The sequence below is a fragment of the Gopherus evgoodei genome, chromosome 8 (assembly GCF_007399415.2).
Source record: "Gopherus evgoodei ecotype Sinaloan lineage chromosome 8, rGopEvg1_v1.p, whole genome shotgun sequence".
Lineage (NCBI taxonomy): Eukaryota > Metazoa > Chordata > Testudines > Testudinidae > Gopherus > Gopherus evgoodei.
Genome location: NC_044329.1, coordinates 26,200,380 through 26,219,182, shown reverse-complemented (window position 1 = coordinate 26,219,182; position 18,803 = coordinate 26,200,380).

The window sequence follows — 18,803 nt, the reverse complement described above, 5'->3', positions numbered from 1 at the left end:
ATCCCTTTCTTTCTGTGCTTTAGTTTTTGTGTGTGTTATCTCTCTGACACACCCCTATTATTAGGGAAGTAGTGATAGTAGCCATCATAATACAGATCCAGCAAACCAGCCATTGACAGGCCAGCAACATCAAGACAGGATCCTAAATCCTCAGAGAAATGCTTGGCATTAGAGTAAACACACTGCAGAAGTGCATATGCTGTATAATCCTGTATAATGGGAATAGCCACAGAGTTAATATTAGTACAGTTTCTAACTGAGCGGCCAAAATTCAGCATGTATGGAATGACCTCATTTGGATTGTAATCCCAATAGATTCGAACTCATGTTACCCATCTCCTGGAACATGCACACAAACATTTTTAAAAAGGCGCTTTACTCTGTGACAGGAAGTCTAATGATTTAAGTGATGTGAGAGAGAAAGGCTCCTTCCTTATAGGCTCTACCAGGGTAGCCAGACCTTTGTTACTTATTATTTCTATCGAGGTAGTGTCTAGGAGCCCCAGTCATAGACACGGAGCACTTTGTGCTAGCTGCTGTACAAATGCAGGACAAAAGGATGGTCCCTGCTCCCAAAGAATCTAACTTAAACCTTGTGCTGCAGCCTCTTATGGACTGGGGAGCAGGTAGAAATGGACTATTATTTAGTTATAATTCCTGTAACCCTGAAAACTAATTTTATTTTGCTGCCTTTGAGAATAGACTGATCATCATTGCAAAGGCTACAGAGTACCAAGTTTTATACCAGCTTTTCATTCATAACTGCTGGGACTCCTGCCAGGCCTGGGACCCTCTTCTCAGCCCTTATCCTCTCTGAGGCTATTTCAGAGCAGCAGAAGCTGCAGATAGTTCTTGTGGCAAGGGGCTCCCTGAACAGGGGACCAAGGAGCCACAGTGAGGAGCAACAGTTTACTAAAGGAAAAAGAACAGAAAATAAGGTATGCGGAGCCTGCCCCTGAGGGTATGTGATGGTGGTGGTTGGGGCTTACTTTTTAGTATGTGTCTACCTGACAGGGGCGGCTCCAGGCACCCGTGCACCAAGCGGGTGCCGGGGGCAGCAAACCATGGGGGGCGGCCTGCCAGTTGCCGTGAGGGTGGCAGTCAGGCTGCCTTCGACGGCATGCCTGAGGGAGGCCCAGCAGTCCCGCGGTTTTGGCGGCAATTGGGCAGCGGGTATGCCAAAGGCGTGGGACCAGCAGACCTCCCACAAGCATGCCACCGAATCCGTGTTACCAGCGGACCTCTCGCAGGGGGAGGAGGGGGAGGAAAGTGGGGCAATTTGCCCCAGGGGCCCCCACGAGAGTTTTTCGGGGCCCCTGGAGCGGGGTCCTTCACTTGCTCCAGGGGCCCTGGAAAACTCTCATGGGGCCCAGGCCCCCAGAGCTTGTTCCGCTCTGGGTCTTCGGCGCCAATTCAGTGGTGAGGGGTCCTTCCGCTCCAGGACCTGCTGCCAAAGTGCCCCGAAGACCAGCGGTGGGAAGTCCTTCCACCCCAGGACCCACCGCCGAAGTGCCGGGGAAGATCCCCAGGTCCCCTGAATTCTTTGCGCGGCCCTGACTTGGGGTGGCAAAATACATAGAGCTGCCCCTTCTATCTGGGGGAAAGGGCATATCTAATATATAAAGTGATGTGGGTCATACTAGGTTCTACCCTTTACCAATGTAGGGGCACCTCTTCAATCAATTCTTCTGACAACTTTTGAGTTCACTGGTGTTCAGGAGTGAACCACTGCCCCAACAACTCACTGGGTCACTTGCAGTGAGATGGTTCCTCTAGATGCATTTCCATGCTCAACATTGCTCCAAATCTGTGCTTCTGAATTATCAGTGGCAAAGGTTGTCTATTAAATATAGGTCTTTTGAAAGGTAGCAATGGTTTATCCTAGCTGGAGAAGTGAGTTACAGTGTCAGAGATGTACCAAAGTGATGCATAATCATCCAGGATTTTATTTGTCTCCCTTCCTTCCCCCCACCTGACTACAGTGAAAATGCTTAATTCCTCTTAGAATACTTAAATCAAACTCAGCTACTTTTTGTATTCTTCATGCATCCACCCTATTGCAGGTTACAATGATTATAAATCAAGAAGCATCAAATGGAATTGAACTCCAAAGCAATAATTTACTGGATAAATAACCTATATGTATTTGGGTGCTGTACTTTTTTACAATCAAAGAAGTAAAATTTCCATGTTGTAATCAAAGATACTGTGCCAGAAAGCTAGGAAAGTTTCTCACACCACGGGCTTTTAAGAGACCATTGGTATGTGAAGTAACTCTTCTTGGGGATGGAATTTAATAATACAATCTTTATAATGCCAGGGAGTTGTCAAATCATTCATAGATTGCATGTATTTTATCCCTTTTTCCAAGCTGAATATGCGCTATGAAAACAGTCGCAAGATGGAGTTATTAATAAAAAACCATTCAGTCTCAAAGAAAATTTATGTTCATAGCCTGATGGATATATTAGATTGGGTAATTTATCTCCCTGGGAAAAAAAAACATTTGTGTCACCCATTTTCTTCTTTCAAATATACAACCGTATGCCTGTTATTAAAGAGTTGGTAAATCTTAAATAGTAGCACCTCAAAAAAGCATTTTATCCAAAAAGAATTCCCATTTAGTAACTGTACAGCAGCTTCAGTCTTACAAAAAAATCTGATGTAGTGTGATAAATTCCCAGTTCGCCTTCACATAATTGTCTATATACTTTCTTTTCCAAGAAATAAAGCATACACTGAAAAGTTCTGGAGGGCTTAATATACATTGTCGACACTTTCCAATGCTGACCTTGTACCAGCACTGAACTCCTCATCAACAATATCTGCTCCTGTCAGCGTACGAATTATTAGTTGTTGTGTCATATTCAGAGTTAGATTGTCAGACTCTCAAGGTATAAACTTTGGTCCTGATTCTAATCTCGTTTACTCTATTGACTTCAGTGGAGTTTCTCCTAATATAGACTGGTGTAACTGAGAACATATGCAGTTCCTGTGTCTCCTAAGTATTCTGTAAAGTCCTATGCACACTTAGGTGCTCTAGAAATAATAAAGAGATGTTACCAGGAACTGTGGTTCTTTGAAAATGTTGCTTCTTGATCCTGCAAATGGATCAATACCGTCTTGAAGAGGAACAACTGAGAAATGTCTCAGAAGGAACAGAATTAGTTGTAAACAAGAATAGATAATAGAACTGGCAGTAGGAGCAGAAGAATGAATAGTTACTCTTAAGTCCCTACGTGCACATGCCTGGAACAGTTCTCCCCAGTTGATATCAAACTTTTAGAGGACAGTGTTGGAGGATGCTTTTTCTGCTGGGGATCCCTGGGTGGTGAATGCAAGTTCTTCAAACTCTTCTCTCTTCCTACCAGTATCACCCTACCAGACTTTCTGTGATTCAGCAGCATTAAATAGTAGCATGAAATATAGCTTAAGATAAACATAAAAACATGCATTTATTAGATTTCAGTCTTAAAAAAGCTCTACACCAAAGGTTACCTAGCCATATCTCTGAGCCCACTTGACGTAAGTTTAAGAACATAAGAGATACAAAATAAAAACTGACTAGAGGAGCAGCACTTTTTCCTCCCACTCAGCCATGTATCATTGATCACCAATCATGTGACCAATACAGGTTAAAAGCACCTCCCTTGCATCTTCCCACCATCAGCTGTCCCAATCTTCTAAGAATGTCAGCTCAAACTGGTGGGATTTGTCAATAAATTGTCAATGTCAATAAATAAAAAATGTCAATAAATTAGGCTCATTTGGGAGACTGAGATCAGAACGTTTCATAAAATAAAAAGGGGCATGGGGAAGGGGTGATGCAGAGACTGCTCTGCCAGCTGCCGTCTCCCTTTTACAATAAGGGGGATCCATATCAAGGGACCCTTATGATTGCAAAGGTAGCCATATGACATGGGAAGAAGCAGCTCCCAAGTCATTTAACCCAGGACTTTCAAAGCAGCAAAAGGCAGTTAGGTGCCCAATTTCCCTTGAATTCCCATGGGTTGGGCACCTAAATTCCTTAGGGCCTGTAGAGATTCACACATCATAACCAACAACTTAAACATCACCTGGAAACAAACAAGCAGCTAATGCCATGCCAAACATGATAGCACATATTGCCACCAGCAGGCACCGCATACCAAGGGAAACACTATTTCTCTCTCCCCCCACCCCCGTATACATGTGTGTCTCTGGAATACCTAGGAACAGCCAGATATCTATTTTTTTCCCATTGCAATCCTAGAAAAGTAGTAAGTGAACTGATAAGTGTTAGCAGTGAAAAGACCAAAGGAAAATACAAGCACATGAAATAATAATGATCCCTGTGTATTTTGAAACTAAAGGAGAAGAAATGAAATTGTATTTAAAATTTATCATGACAGGAGTTTAAAGCCTGACAGTTTATCTAAGGTAATATTAAGACTGCCAATTAATGAAGCTATTCTGAATCTAGCATAATCTTTGACAAACAAAAAGAAAACAAAAAGGAAAATTAAGCAAGACACTGTGTCGAGCATTCAAACATTTATGCAAACAGATAGACCTGTTCTTTGGTATTCCTTATCAAATTAGTTGTGGGCCTAGGACCTGTTTTGGTCCTGTTCTAGGCCCTAGTTCAACAAAGTACATAAGCATGTGCTTAACTTTAAGAACATGCTTAACTCTCATTGATTTAATTGGGATTTAAGCACATTTACGGTTAAGTGCATGTTCATGTTATGTTGAATCTGACCCCTAATGATTTGCATGCTAACATTCACTTTAGTGGTACAAGATCAGAGCCCTTGTCCAGTGGCTACAGAACAATTGTCTACATCACCAAAGCCATCATCACAAATGGCATGACTCGCTGACTGTCTCAGCAGCCAGCTGGCTTCACAGGTAGGTGAAAGAAGGAAAGGTGCTAATGGTTTAAAATTACACCTTTTTAAAAGCAGCTTTTGAGTAAAGTATCATGTAGCAAACCTTTCCTATCAAAGGAACCAAAACCCCCACCTGGCTTGCTAGCCCAACTCCTCTGGCTTCCTTTACCCTGTAAGGTGCCAGGCAACAATCTGAACACCCACCCCAAGCCAGCAGACTGAAGAGAACCAAACATAGGCCAAGGGATCTTCTGCCCAGCTGGCTGTACAGAGTTCAGGTAAGATGACCCAAAGCACAGAATAAAGTCAGTGGTTTGCAGCCACTGCAGAAGAATAACAATTTGCATGATGGTTACCAAGCCATGTTGTATACAAACGGCTGTAAAAATCATTAAACCTGAATAACTAATGCTTGATATTTAGCATATTTGTAACAGGATAGCTTTCCCCACGGCCTTGAGATCCTGGGGCTAAACCAGCCCTGACTGCAGGATGAGCCCCACCTAAGTGGGATCAGGTCATTTCTTATAAAGGGCAACGAGTGACTGCAATGGTGGCAGCGTGCACAGAAGCCCGAGGAGCAGTAGCTGTCTTGAAGAAGCAGCTGCAGAGACAGTGAACTGTGACTCAGCTCTGAGAAAGAGGGCTGGAAACTCCCCAATGACAGGGAAAAATATACTGAACTGGGGGTGGGGCCTGGAGGGCCAGTGTGTACTTCAGACTGAATAAACTAGATCTCCTTGGGGGATATTTTAATTGCCTTTGGACTGTTGAGAGTTTATTTTAGGAGGGCTGAAGAAGAAGAGGAAAGTAGAAGCAGGACCTCACAGAGACACTCTTCACCACAAGGGGGCACATGGGGGCAGCCAACCCTGTTACACCACCTTTAAAATAACTCTTCCTCTCCTGGTATTAATGACCGAGTTAACCAGCTAATGTCTATATAGAAATTTGATGATTAAAGTAGCTATTTAAGCTCTCTCTTTCTCTCTCTCTCTCTCTCTCTCTGTGTGTGTGTGTGTATATATATATATATATATATATATATATATATATAATGCATTTAAATTAAACTCATAGCTAAGTGTGTTCATTGTAGGATATCTAATAGGAAACCATATCAACTATACCATCCACAGATAAAACTGAAAGAAGAATTTGATCCAACCAGGTTTGTTTGGATCTTTCTGTCTCTAATGCTGCCCATCCATTATGGCACAAATTCCTGTTAACTCCCACCTACTGCCTTGGAGTGGTGAACTCTCTGACAGCCTTTGGGGAGGCAGGAATTCACCAGAAATCACTCCAATCCCACTTCAAACGGGAATTGTATCAGGTTCATTCTACTGCCTGGGTCAGACTAGATGATCATAATGGTCCCTTCTGGCCTTGGAGTCTATGATCTGCAAATGAGCAAACAAACCATCCAACTAGTCCCCCCAGCATCTGTCCCTCAGTCACCTTTCAGTATGCCTCCTTCTTTTTGGTCTCTGGCTGATTCAGGCATGCAGCATAAGCTCAGAGGTCCATTTATACTGGACTAAAAGACCCGCAGCATGGCCATGCCTGGCCCATGTCAGTTGACTCAGGCTCACTGGACTCAGGTCTGTGGGACTGTAAAATGTCTGGATCCTGGGCTCCCTACTCGCTGGACCCCAGAGCGTGTGCTTCAGCCTGAGCCCAAATGTCAAGACAGCAATTTCACCCCCTTCACCCCTCCCCCCCTCGCAGCCCAAGCCCTGTGAGCCCAAGTCAACTGACACAGGCCAGCTGCATGTGTTTAATTGCTGAATAGATGAACCCATAGTGGCCACACAGTGAGGCTGCTGCCTGCACCTGTCCCCCAGCCCATAGCTCAGACTCTCATCTTTCTTGTGTCCCTGCAGCAAATGGCATACCCACTCCCCAGGAGGAGTGGGATTGCTTGCTAGCTCCCTAATCAACCAGGTCTCGGGGGGATGGAGGGCTAACCCCCTTTCACACTGCTGATATGTGGAGTGAGGGCTCCAAATAACAGAAACCACATTTCAGAAGGGATACTAGTTACATTCATCAAGGCATTGTTTTTTTAAGAGCCAGGCCCTTACTGTTTCACTGTTGCGTTTCATAATGTCCAGTTTAGAAAGGCAAACACACCTGGCCTTACTAGTTTATCATTTATTTTCCTACTTGGTATAAATTCATTCTTTAAGGTAAACTGACACCCATAACAAATATTTTTGTTTTATTACATGCCAAACAGCTCAGTCCCTGTTCGATTTGAAAAGCTATGGGCAGAAATTTAATCTACAAAATATGATACAAATAATAATTTTATCAAAATAAACCCAAAGGTCAGGAAACCAGAGAAATACTAAACACCTTGGGTGCAATCATTGAAGTCAAAGGCAATTTTGTCATCAACTTCTATGGGGCCAGCATCTTTCTGCCATTAATGCTTTTTGCCAGTAATGCTCAAATTTTGACCTGTGGATCACAGTTAATTAGTGGATCAATAAGAACTGATGGGTCATGTGTTTCTAAGTCCCCTTCTTTTCACCTGCTAAACTCATTAAAAGGAGGTAACAATTCACTAAGTGCTTTTTTGATTTGATTTTCCATGAAAGTGATTGCTGGAGTTATTACAGGGCTGTTCTGCAGTAGCAAAAAGGAGGGAAGTGGTCCATAGAAGCGTAAGTGGAAGGTGAGTTGATCCAACAAAATCTCCTTGTTAAGGCATGGTCCATGGTATGAAAAAGTTTGGGAATTCCTGCTTTAGGAAAAATTCTGCCCAACTCAAACAGGCAAAACTCCCACTGAAGACGATGGGAATTCTGCTCAATTGAACATTGTTGAAATTGAGCTTTTGGCATTACAATAACTACATTTGACTAAATGGGTTTTCAAGGCTGGACCCAACTCAGTATTTCTTATTGGTTTACATTAATATTACACACAGAGACATGCCCACTGAATAATGGAGAATCTGCTTCCAAATGGAGTAGGTGGGAATCTTATCACTCACTTCAGTGGGACCAGGGTAAAGTCCTAAGTATACATATTTATTCCCAAATTCTGGCCCTGATCCTAAAATTATTATTAGCTCTGCTGTTGGTATCAATAGGCACAGGATTAAACACATCTGAAGTGTGCCCATTCAGGTTGTACTTTTGGGGTGTTTACAATCAGACACGGGCATGAGCCACAAACGTTGTATTAACTTCAGCAAAAACTGGGGTTTTTTTGAATCCAGGCTTTAGATTAGGACTTATATCTAGTTAAAGCTAGTCAGCCTTCCGTCTCATGAAATTTTACATTACCACCCAAGCTGAGCTAAAATTGCCCTGAAATGCATTGCCTGTTGGGAATTATTGCTTAAGTATACAAAAGGTTCAAGCAGATAAATTATCCAATCTCACAGTTTCACTTTTTCTGCACAGAGTGAATTAGACTATTGCCTCTTAAAATATTTAATTAAACAATTCTATCAATTATCCTGAACAAATATGCAAATACAACTACTGCTGCTTCATGTGGTGTTTTCAAACTTAGCATTCATTAAAAACTCTTCTAGACTGTGTAGCATATTAAATGAATTTAGCAAACATAGCAATTGTCTTACCTATGAAAATTGCTTCTTGTAATTAAAACATTTGCTCTTATTTTGGCACTTTTCCCTATGCAAGATGAATTACAACAGCTAGACAAGGTTTCTCTTTAGTATTCATAGGTCTGAGCACTGGGGAAAGGACAGACTTATTTAGTTTATTTGTTCAAATGATAAATATGCAATTAGACTTCAGAAAAACCGTACTTCTCTTTTTTGCACAATGCACAATTAACCTGTGAAACTCATTGCCACAAGATATCACTGAAACCAAGGTTTAATAAGATTCAAAAGAAGACTAGACATTTATTAGTAAATAAGAATATCCAGAGGTTCTCTCCCAGGTCACTGGGCTATAGCAAAATATGGATCTTCCATGAATACTCAGCAGGGCTGACTGACTTTCAGCACCTGCAAAGTCTTCCCTTTGGGAGGTGTAACCAGTGGTTAATACAGTGAAAAAACACCTTTTGAAAAAAGTATGGTTTAATCTGAACAGAAGAAATAGCAAAGCAGAACCAGAGAAAAGGGTTTTTAACCCAACAGTCTATATAGGCATATGTATTTTCCCTATGGCTTACCATTGCCCTGGAAGTTTAGGAAGGCTTAGCTGCTCCATAACCCCAAGTAGGAGTTATGTCTGAGTCAGTCTGATCGTGACACCTGACCCTCCCCACTCTACCACCACCTCTCTAGAGAGTGGCTTTATACCTGTTACTGTTCTTTTTATCTGTAGGCTCCCAGCTTTGGCAAAACAGTTGGGTAACTTTGTCTGGAACCTGGAATTAGCATCTTCACAGCTAACAGCTCAGGTATTGTCCTCTAACCTCCTGATGTGTTTTAACAGGAAGTGTTTTTTTGTTGCCTTCCCCCTTGATTCCTAACAGCCTGATATTAAAGTAAACCACCTATGTATACAGTGAATTTACCCCATATAGACATACAGTAAGTACCCAAATAACCAAGTCATGTACACTATTCATACATTATTATAGTTCAACCCCACATCCTTCATATAGGGCATAAGCCAACCTCTAATTAATGGAGATTAGAGGAAAAAAAAAAGCTTTGCCCACTTCAGGATTCTATGCATCTTCCCCTGAAACATCTGGTACTGGCCACTGCTGGAGACAGAAACACTTGACTAAACAGACTACTGGTCTGATCCACTATGGTAACTCCCTTAAAAACTCTGCATTTACAAACACTCACTAGACATGAAGAGCAAAGGCTTGTTTTCACTGAAGTATTATCAAGAGCTTGCTCCTCTTGAGTTAATCTAGCTCAAGTGAGAGCAGGTACACTGCAAAACAGCACAAGCAGCACAGACTGAGTGTACCATCAGCACAGAGCGTAGCTACATCCCTACTGCATTACTAGCTTGAGCATCAGCAGCACTCAAGCTTCAACCCTCAAGCCCTGCTGGACCAGATAGCTCAAGTTTAAAGCACCATTTAACTCAAGCTAGAGATTTTTGTGTGTGGACATGAGTTAGGCTAGGGGCAAGGCCGGCTCTAGGTTTTTTGCTGCCAGTCATGGCCGGTCATGGCTAGGGGTAATGTTCAAATTATAACTCAGATTAACACTGTATGAAGACATACTGTGATAGGATGTTTGGAGGGCCAGGCTACCTAGCAGTTAGCACTGACCTCCAGTTCCTGTCTTTCAGTCAGAGCAGTAGAGATCTCTGGTTTATGGCTGGAGTCTTTTGGCCTACATCCATATCAGGGCCTTTGTCCTGACGGAGAGCATGGTAGGGTGACCCAGGTTCTCCCTCTCCATTGGGTCCCAGACCAGCAACTTGTAGAAAGCAACATGTTGGGTCCTCCCTGCAGAGTGTCCAAGTGCATTGCCCTGGGTTACTTCCTACCTATGTGTTCCTTCAGTTTGGGGCAGGGCCCCTATAGTCCAAACGGTCAGTAGTTTAATAAAAGAATCCAAATGAGCAGGGTTATGTGGGACCTCATGGTTCTCAATAGGGTGGTGGGCCTTCAGCCACTCTGTGGTCAGTCTTCTATCTGGTTTCCCACAGAGGTATTCATTTCTCCTACAACCTGGCCACCACCCTTTGGCTGGGCTTTTGAGCTCCTTTTAACCTACTCCTCCAGCCAGAGCATGCTACCTGAGCTCCAGCTGAAGCACTGCCTTTTAACCCCTTCGAGCCCAGCATGCAGTTTATATACCCCATCACACATATCCTAAGATACCATGGTCCCTCTGTAGAATGAAAAAGGAAAATAACTGTGCCAGCAATGTAGTATCTGTTGACAAATATTGATTTTTTAATGGTGATAACTGTAGTACTTCTTTCAGTAAGCACAGCCTGAAGGATGAGATGCTTCATTCCTTGTGCACCCACAATTCCCAGTGAAGTCAGGAGGAGTTTTGGTGAACAAGAAATAGATAAACCAGCTTCAAATCTGGCATCTGGAAAAATAAATGGAGTTGTCATTTTATTCATGGAATGCAGAGTATGCTGGAAATCAAACTGAATCAGATACACATACATACACTCACACACATGATGCTGTGCTATGGTTTCATCAGCATGAGTTAGGGATGGGGCATTATGCATGAGTGGCAAAGTCATCAGTGAGTTATGTAGGATATACCAAATGAATATTGTTAAACCTTTTCTTATGTTTTCTTATATGCCACATGGGCATATTTTCAGAAATTCTCAGCATCAGAGTTTCTGTTAAAGTTAACAGGAGGTACTAGAATTCATGGTCTTTGTAAATAAGGTCTCATATGTTAGAGAAAATTCCTATTCTAGCAATGTCCTGAAGAGATTTACAACATTTTATTGGGCTATTTTTCATATCACTACACCTGTAAAATAAAGAACTTTTGTTACTTCGAATCCAGTTGTATGGGGCTTAGTAGGAACCACAAAATCTCTCAACCTGACCAAAAATAGGGTTTTTTTATGCCCTAAAATCTCAAATTAATGGCCAAAATCTTGGATTCTTCCACAGCTAGAAGTGAGAGCTGTATCCTAATGGGAAGCTGAGAGCTTTCTGTTTCTAGGGATATGATATACCCAGTTTTAGCCCTGCAGGTCCACAGGATACTAGATTTTACAGATACTTTTATATCTAGGAAACCTATCATAGGCCAACGCCTGACTGATACCCACCCTGTGACTCAGGCCAATGTCATCAGGATCAAAGTCCACATTTGCAGGAAAAAGACAGCAATATTTCTGCGGCAGGTTGATTTTTTTTTTTTTAATGCTGGCAGTTGTTTAAATTTGTTTGTCAGGGATGGAATATTAGGTTTTAAAGAGATGAAATAGTGGGAAGAGGGCAGGTGAAATGGCCAAAAGTGCATGACAAACTTACTATATGACACAAGATATTTAATCTTCTAAAGGAGTTTACATTTTTTAATTTCAATTTTATATCTACAAGTTTATATCTATTATATATTTTTACTGGTTCTATGGCTGGTGGAATTTATTTATTATTATTATTATTATTATTATTATTATTATTATTTTCACTGGTTCTGAAATTTCAGAAAGTCAGAAAAACTTTTCAAAAAACACTTTCTTTAAAATTTGTATTGGTTTTTTTTTTTCAGACCGTTTTAAATGAAGCTCATGGTTCTGGAATTTTATCCATGGGCATCACTTACACATATGTGGTGTTTTATATATTTCATGGGGGCTCCAGTCCTGACTCCATGATTAAGGCTGAGTTCTGTTTTGCAATAGAAGAGGGGACTCAACTCCTTTGCTATGTATGAACAATACAGTATATCTTCCCCCAAACTTACAGCACTTACTCTTTGAGCACAGAATGATTTTTTAAGAATGTAATAGTAAATTGTTAATTATGAAATCAAGAAACTTAGCATCTATTATTTTTTATTATTACAGTAGTGCTTAGGAACCAAGTGGGAACGGAGGCCCAAATTGTGTAAGCATTATAGAAACATAATGCTTGATTTCTGAATAATTACAAAATCCCTGTAGAGTGTGTAAGTTGTTTGTACACACACACACACACACACACCTGCCCTAGATGATTCTAGATCACTGTGCATTTGTGAGATATACAAATCTCCTATGTGGTTTCACAAATTTCATGCCTTGCCTTTACTCAATCTGGATGCAGAGTTGAAAGCAGCCAGGATACAGTTGAGAATAATAATCTCCTGCATGAAGTTGTAAAATGGAAGGCAACATGAGAGAACATGTGACTCATAAGATCTAATGCCAAATCTAAATACTATTATAATAACCACTGCATTTAATGCTCATAAATCTTTCTGTGGTATCCCCTCTCCTTGAGAGGTCTTGACCAAAATTAAACTCAGTTCTCCAAAGCTTGCTTCTAGATTGCCGTCCTCAGTAAAGATATCACTGATCTTGGGGAAAAATTTGGGCTTCTAACAGAAAGTAAATCAGGCAAATTTGAATAGTTATTACACAGCTGATAACTCAGCAACATCTGAACACTTGTTACATTGCAGCTAGTGATAGCCACAAGGGGAGTAGTAATTGCATCATTAATTTAAACATTTATGCAACAGCAGAATCACAGATAGTGTAGGGTAGAGACCTTTTTATTTGCTGTGTGCATTTCTGTCTAGTCCCTTCTAATAATGAAATCGTATGTCAAGGCTGCATCTTGAGCATCCTAAAGTGTTTGGTAAGTGATATTTGATGCACAAGACATCAAAGGCAGATTACAAGCTATCCTTTTAGGTACATAAAATGTCAAGATTTTAGTGACCACTTGCTGTTCTTATCACAATAGCTTTGTAGCTATTTACAGATTTTGCTAATTTAAACAATCTATGAACATAAATAAAGACTAGAAGCCTGAAATAAAAAAGCATTCTTAGGGCTTTTAGAAGAGATTAAACAGAATGCATTTGATTGTCTCTGTTATAGGTTCTGTGTACCGAAATGTGTTCTTTATGTGCCAGTATTTGTGTTTGTCAAATTAGAAGAAGGCTGTAGCACTGAAAACTGAAAGCTATTTTTCACAGGACTCCTGAAGTGGTATAATCTCAGGCAAAGCCTGGGAGTGGAAGGCAGAGGGAAGCAGTCAGAGGTTCCCTGGGTATTCTAGCTCATGACTTCTATCCCATGAAGCACAAGGAATATAAAGATAAAAGGTTGGAATAGTTCTTCATCCCTGTGGGGGTGAGGAGTAGGAGTTAATGCAGTGACATCTGTGCATTATTCAATATCCCTCCAACATTAATTAAATCAGTCTGTGGAAGAAGACAAATTGCTTGTCATTTATGAGACAAGCTAAACTTTCAGAAGTGACTCATCATTTTGAATATTCCAGTATTGGTGTGTCCAATTTGAGACACCTTTTAGAGGGGCCAAAAATTTAGAGGGTGGGTGCTCAGGTGCCCAGAAATTTCTGAAAATTCGATGTGATGTTTCAAGTTAAGCACCCAAACTTGAGGCACCTAAAATCAGATCTTCATTTTTTTAACATTTAGATTGAAAGAGACACTCATATAAAGCATGTACATATATGTATTATATATAAGCGCACACATACACATCCCTCCCTTACTTACCCAGAGTCTTTTTGACTATTCAGGTATATTTTTTATGGTTCCTCATTTTATTCCTGCAGCATACTCCATAGCCTGCATATACAGGATATTATTGGGGGCAGCTATTCATTGGAATTCAGGATACAAGCTGCAAATACTTATTTGGGGGGTGGGGAGGGGTTTTCCTTGTTGTTTATTACATAGTTCTACCTAAATGATGAAGATTCCCAGAAAATTACAGCCTGCTGACAATTCCCAGTTTCTTATGAATAGCTATTTGGAATTTAAATTAAAGATTATGTGTTGAGGGTTTATTTTCCTATAAACAAAACCTATATCTATTCCATAAAAATATTTTACTATTAATGGAGTACTTATGTACTCCACTCTCTCATATATATAGGAAAATAACTTAAAACAGAGATTTGTAAACATACAGCTCAAAAGATAGTGTACTATATGTTTCTCTTCCTGGAGAAGAGTATATTTTAGTAATAAAACCTGTACTTCTTTCTATACTAAAATACACTGATACTATATATCATTATATTTTTTCCTCTTTAGTATTATTTGTATTGCAGGAGAGCTTAGGAGTCCCAGCTATGAACCAGGATTGCTCTGTGGCAGATGCTGTACAAACACAGAATAATGATATATAGTGAAAAGTAGTTAAAAGATTTTTTTTAAATCCCATTTTTATTAATTTCCATATTAGGGAACAAATTACATAAGCAGCAGCTCTTTTCAAAGTATTATTTTTAAAATATACTTATTATTCTAGAAATGTTTCTATAAAATGAAGTTTTTATTCATAGTGTGGATTAACAGCAGATATGCTTGATTACTTTCCATGAGCAATAAGATTAAGCAGAGCAGAGAAAAACTGCCAGGTTAACCCCTCTACGCCCACTCTCCAACCCCTTTTCAATGTGTTGAGTTTACATATTTTAAAAAGGAAAAAGTTGAAAAAAAATCTTTCAGTAAGGATGGATCAGGAATCAATTTTCCTTTTTCTAATGCAGTTGCTCATATCATCTTATATGTGTAGGGCAACATTTTGGGCTTCATTCTGTTGCCTGAACTGAGGGGTGAAAGGAGTGGAAAAAGACAGACACAGCGATGGTCAGTCCCAGAAGAGTTGCGACTAACACAGCGTTACTGAGCCAAACCCTTGCCTCTGCTCCAGTTGCTGTCTAGTACTCTGGAAGATGCAAAGCAGCTGAAAGCCAGAGGATCCAGGCCACTAAGGATTCACCTGCATAGAAGAAACCAGGTGGTATAGAGCCATCATAGCAGAGTCCTCATGAGAACAAGCACTAGTCATAGTCCTCTGCTTTGAAGGGATTTTGGTCTTGGTCTTCTTGTATGTTCACTCTCTTACTCTAGAGTTCAAGGTAAAAGTGGGGCAGAGAATGGCATGTCTGAGGAGTCACAGGTTTAAGTGACAACCTTGCCATGCAAATATGGTGCTTTGCTGCCTACCCTATTTTTGTCCTGCTTGTTACTTTTTACTTTTATAGAAATGCCTTTCTACACTCCTGAAGCTCAAGATCAAGCCCATTTTGTTGTTGCAGTGTACAGCCTTTGGGTTGGAGCAACCTTGGTATGATTTCTTCTCTGAAAATCCCTTGCTCTCCTTCCGCTGATTAGTAGGATTTGAATAAAATTGCTGTATAAACACAACTTCCCAGATCTTTATGTTTTATGTAGAATTGTTCCCTTCTAGAAGCCAGTACTTTAAAGATGGTAAGTATTTTAATGAAGTGTTCGCTGCTCAGTGAAACTCCATCACCGACTGTTTCATGAGATTGTATTGGTTACAACAAACTACTGCTTACAGAGCCCAATCCTTACCCCATTCACACAGGCATGTTAGGGCCAAACATAGTGGAAATGGATCATTTCCCCTGGGCAGAAGGATGACAACATAGGTCACCTCTGTGAAAGCCCTTTGCTAGGTACAGAGGGAAGTGGGTTTATAGACTGTGTGAATCCAGTAGGACCAAAACTGCAAAGTCCACATAAACAATACATGTCTTCTACTTCTTCTCATTCTACACATAAGAATGTCCATACTGGGTCAGACCAATGTTCCATCTAGCCCAGTATCCTGTCTTTCAACAGTGGCCAATGCCTTATGCTTCAGAGGAAAATAACAGAACAGATAATCATCAAGCAATCCATCCCCTATGGTTCACTCCCACCTTCTGACAAACAGAGGCTAGGGACACTCAGCATGGAGTTGCATCCCTGACAATCCTGGCTAATAGCCAATGGTGGATCTATCCTCCATGAACTTATCTAGTTCTTTTTTGAACACTGTTCTAGTTTTGGCCATCACAACATTCCATGGCAATGAGTTCCACCAGTTGACTGCACGTTGTGTGAAGAAGTACTTCCTTTTTTTGTTTTAAACCTGCTGCCTATTAATTTCATTGAGCAACTGTCCACTGTGCCTGTCCACGGGCCACCTACATGTGCACCACTGCCATGAAGCATATGTTGAAGCTGAGGATTTCCTCTACCAGCCTCACTGTGTATCAGGATATATTTAATATAGCAAAGCTCTCTTACTCAAGCTTTGAAAAATGATTTTACTCTGCATCTGATCCAATGCTCTTTGAAGTGAGTAGTATACCATTGACAGCAACTGGCTTTGGGTAAGGCCCCATAAGAAGTTTCCAGTGTGCATCACTGTCTCTTAATTTTTTCCTCTTGATATTTTTCAATATTCTTTTTACATACTGCTCTATACAGTGGTGTCTCTCCAGTAATTACAAAATTATTCAGTTGTGAATATGAATAATCTGTCTTGACTCTGTTAAAATACTAGAAATTGCTGGACTTCCCATATTCAGCTCTATCATTTTCATTCTGTGGTGGAATGTTATTCCATACACAAGATGTTTTAATGTTGAACCCATGAAAAACCTTTGAAAATGAATTGAGGTGCCAGCCTTAAAAGGTGATATTCCTTCTGGATGAAGACGTGTCACTACAGCGTTCTCCCTCTCGCTCTCTCTCTCTCACACACACACAGTTCTGACTGTAATGTCATGTGAGTGTAGACATATGTCACATTCAGTTCATTTAACTGGTACTTTAACTCCTTTTTCCATCTGAGCTGGTACAATGGAGCGCCCATATTATTATCTGCACATGTAAATAAGTTTAATTAATGATGACTTAGACAGGGACATGAAAATTAGTTTACATGAGTCAATTAAAGCATAAACATTTCAAAAATAAGTGGATATGTTTTTAATGTAATTAGTGTTCTAATATCCTAATAAATTTACTTAAGATTATGTTAATTGTACAGTAGGTCACTGAAAAAAACTTTTTTATAGCTATAAAAAGGAGCTTTTGCAATTACATGATATGTAGCATCTACTTAGGTTTAAAGAAAGTGATCCATGTTAATGAGATCAAAAACCCTTTATCTGGAATGAAAAATTGAAATTTCTTAATTTTTTTGGCTAGTACAAATGCATCTCAGAGGCTTCCCTAATGACTAAAACAGTATCGTTGACTGCCAGAAACTGCTTACATTATGATCCACATGTGATTGATTGTTACATTTACACATCACCCCAAGAAAGGGCTTCCAGAAAGTAATGTCAAACCATCACCAGATAGATAACATTTTATTATTCTTCTAATCACCACATATTAATCTTATTAATATATCTAACTGCAAAGATGTTCTAAATAAAATGAGTTGCGCTGAAGTGATGACTCATGATAAAAGCCATCTCTCTTGTTACTATGTTATTATCTGTAAATTGTGAGTCACTGAAGTCCATGGGTAGCACATTCAAAATTACTGAATTATATTCACTGGCCTTATTTCATTTCAGTGTCTCATTGGGATGACTGGGGATGCTTTTGGTGGAAGGGATCCTTTGAGGGAGTGGTGATGGAATACGGGGAGCATGACACAGGAGGACTAGATTCATCAAAGGGGTGATGGAGTAAATTTTATTAAAATTCATAGATTCACAGCGTATGAGCTATGCTGGGAATTTGCAACCGGCCCTGAATAAGGGGTAATGTGTAGCTCTGCTGCCCAAGGAAGACAGACAGGCCATGGAGGGAAGTGTGACTCAGACTGTTGCTCTCTGCTTCATGCTGGCTCAGCTGCACTGGTTAGAGCACTGAGAGGAAGGGGTTTGCTGCTCCCACTCCCAACTCCTGCCAAGAGGACAAGAAGCTGTCCCACAAATTCTGCTCTGCACATGTGCTAGAACCTATTGAATATGGGAGCAGAAGTGCACATGATTAATAAATAGAATTATTTAACTTTTATATTGAAGAAGCATCTAGAGGTGAACCAAGTCGAGTCCCCAAAGGATGATATTTTTCTATAAATATAGAAATTCAGTGCTTGTTATCACTAGACATATCCATTTTTTTGCCTTCTTTTAGTTCAGAGAAAAAACTCTACCACATATGGCTTTGCTAAATCCACAGACTAGTAAAATTAACCATTAACATTATGGGTGGATCCAGCCTATTGGATTCAGCAAAAGAAGTGTCTGAGAGGATTATCCTAAAACATATTAAGAAAGAAGAGTGCTTCTGTGTCTCAAATACTTATAGGGCCCCCAACAACATAGTAATTGAAAGTCTCAGTCTTGAATGTATTTTCCCTGTGAGGCAGGGTAGTGTTATCCCATTTTACAGATGAGGAACTGAGGCAAGAAAGACTAAAGGCCAGATTTTTAGGCACCTTAAAATGCAGATAATGGGATTTCCAAAGCACCTCGGCACAGAAATTTCCACTGAAATCTGGCCCTTCATAATTTACTCATGGT